The sequence below is a fragment of the Ipomoea nil genome, unplaced genomic scaffold (assembly GCF_001879475.1).
Source record: "Ipomoea nil cultivar Tokyo-kokei standard unplaced genomic scaffold, Asagao_1.1 scaffold0510, whole genome shotgun sequence".
Taxonomy (NCBI): domain Eukaryota; kingdom Viridiplantae; phylum Streptophyta; class Magnoliopsida; order Solanales; family Convolvulaceae; genus Ipomoea; species Ipomoea nil.
Genome location: NW_017616938.1, coordinates 744,918 through 747,755, shown reverse-complemented (window position 1 = coordinate 747,755; position 2,838 = coordinate 744,918). Strand labels below are relative to the sequence as shown.

At 31.9% G+C, this 2,838-nt stretch overlaps 1 long non-coding RNA gene across 1 annotated transcript; it reads right to left on the bottom strand.

Moving 5' to 3' along the window:
* Positions 1-2,093: 2,093 nt before the first annotated feature.
* LOC109173970 lies at positions 2,094-2,419 on the bottom strand. The gene is made up of 2 exons (XR_002052989.1): positions 2,335-2,419; positions 2,094-2,249 (listed from the first exon to the last, which is right to left on the bottom strand). It is a non-coding gene; the product is annotated as an uncharacterized LOC109173970 (long non-coding RNA).
* Between the last annotated feature and the right edge of the window lie 419 nt (positions 2,420-2,838).

Below are 2,838 nucleotides of genomic sequence, written 5' to 3'. Positions count from 1 at the left end.
TGAATCTTGAAGTTCATCGGGCGGTATGTAATCTGGATGCTGCTCAAACACATTAAACATCATGTCATCTTGTGAATTCTTCCGAATATAATTATGGAGTGCAAAGGTGGCCATAATAACATCAATTTGGGTCTCCACACTAAATTGTGGCATATTAGCAAGTATCTTCCATCTCTTCTTTAATACTCCAAACGACCTCTCAATACAACTTCGAAGAGAAGAATGTGCACGATTGAATGCTTCTTTGAGCATTTGTTGGCGGCTCATGTTCAAATTGAGATTGATGATATCTTATTCTTGGATACGGTACCAAATATCCTTGTTTATCTGGATATCCTTTATCCACCAAATAATATCTTCCTAAAAAAAATATAACACTAAACTTTTATAATGAATAAAATTATATGATTTTAGAGTTTAAAAAATACGAATATGATACCTTGTGGCGGCTTGGGAAAGTTCATTGATGGTGTATTAATTGCATGAAGAAATACACGTGTATCATGTGCTGATCCTTCCCATCCAACAGATATAAAAGTGAAACACATATCAAAGTTACACGCTGCCATAACATTGAAAGTAGGAATTCCTTTTCTCCCTCTATATCGCAATTGATCAACCTCAGGGATGCACGCTGCTATCAATACATCCAATACAATCCTATTCATCATATATATTAGATAATCAATCTTAAAATAATAATAATAATAATAATAATAATAATAATAATATAATAATAATAATAATAATAATAATAATAATAATAAAGTGAAATCATTAAATGGTCACATTTTACCTTGAAATATGGCATGTATCGTGCATCATTAGTAATGTAAGACGGTATAGATTGAAATGTAGGATCATCTAGTCTTATGATATCACGTGCAAGGCTTTGTATCCGCTATTCCGACCACTAATTGCTTCCAAAACCTCATGAAATGCTCTACTTATTGTTTCACCGGAACGTTGAAATCGTTCACCAACATCTCTATTTGAAGCACCCATAGCAAGTGTGTATATAAATATAGCAACTTTCTCCACATATGACATATTCCTAGTAGATTGTAATCCATATTTTGAATATAATCTTCACATAATTGCTTAAAACAAATCGGAGTCCATTCTAAATGCATTTACACATCGAATAGGATGTCCATTCAACACTTCTTTCATCCATTCTTGTCCTCTAAAAAGTGAAGTCATACAAGGTTCTTTATAAATATATTATAGTAATATGTTTTGGTTAAAGCAATTGTGGCATACGATGTTATAATTGCACAAAGTGCTTGCTTCCTTTTTTTTTCTTTTCCGCTCCAACTCCATGATGTACCTAATAAATATAAAATAATGAAACCAATATATTTTAATAAAATATAAAGTAAGAACATATATTTCAATATATATAAAGTAAAAACAAAATGAGCATTGAAATTATATATATAAAGTAGTACAAGTTTTAATGTTCAAACACATAAATGTCAAATTGAAATAACAACCAAACATATTGAATAAAATGAGCATTCACTTGTTTGTATCATGCATATACTTCAACCAAGCTTTCCTAGAGGATTCATCCTCAATATTGAAAAAAATTTCCCGATTCAAATCATCCTTAAGCAAGGTAAGAGAAAACACCACAAATCTCCACCCTTTTCCATAATACCATCACTAACCATGCGGTTAACAACACTTATTGCTGCAGCAAGACTACAACTTGTACTACTTTGAGTATTCATAGTACTATCAGATTGTAAAATGTCCAATGCTCGATTTGAATTTGAAATCAAACTCTCTAATTGATTAGAAAGTTTAGCTGCTCCTCCTGATTGTCTCCTCTTACGTTTCATTTGAGTGGGTTTAACACCAATATTTTGAGTGGGGTTATTACCTTGAGATTGTCTAGGTACTTGACTGCCACTAACATCATGCTGACTACCACTATAACGGTTCACCTCACTCATAAAATTATTCCAAAATGAAGACTCATCAACCTCCAAATCCCGCAATTGAGAAGAATGTTGGTTATCCTGAGAATATAACACATCTTCAAATCCTTGCCTAGTCCTATTCTCTTCTTCACTTTCTATATTTTCTTCCTCAATATCCACTGGTTGCACTAATTGAGGATCCATAGTGGGTGCAACACAACCTTCACCATTTGCATAGCTATCTTCAAATAACTTAGACCACAAATCTTCCATTGCAGTATCAATGGATTTATTACGAAATTTTTTATAGTCTGAGTTCTCCTACAAAAGAAATCAAAAAAGAATAAGTTTACAATCAACACCAAAATATTAGTATGTTTTAATCTTAAAAATCTATAATACAAACCTTGATTTTTTTCTCCCACCACTCATCGGAGCCACTAATCTTATTTGTACTAGGATCCCACCCTAAACCGGTTTCACCACGTTTCAGATGCTTCCAAGTTCTCCATTCTTTTTTCATAGCATCCCACTTATTCTTTAAACTTCGATGTGCAATTTTCTGTTTGGCGGTTAGCTTCAAATTCTTCTTTAATCTCCTTCCATTTCATTAACCCACGTCCATGCTTTCGAATATATTTGATACAAATCTCACAAAAAAGCATCACGTTCTCGTTGGTCCACTTAAAATTCTCTCCATCCAAGTTGTCATTGGTTGAAGCCATATTGCTAATTTAGAAAGAACAACAACAACAATAATAATAATAATAATAATAATAATAATAATAATAATAATAATAATAATAATAATAATAATAAGCTAAAGTAGTAATTTAATGATCCTAAACAAATCAAAATGAATGTGCAAAATGAACACTGCTTGAGCTTGGGTTTAAAATGAACACTGTAA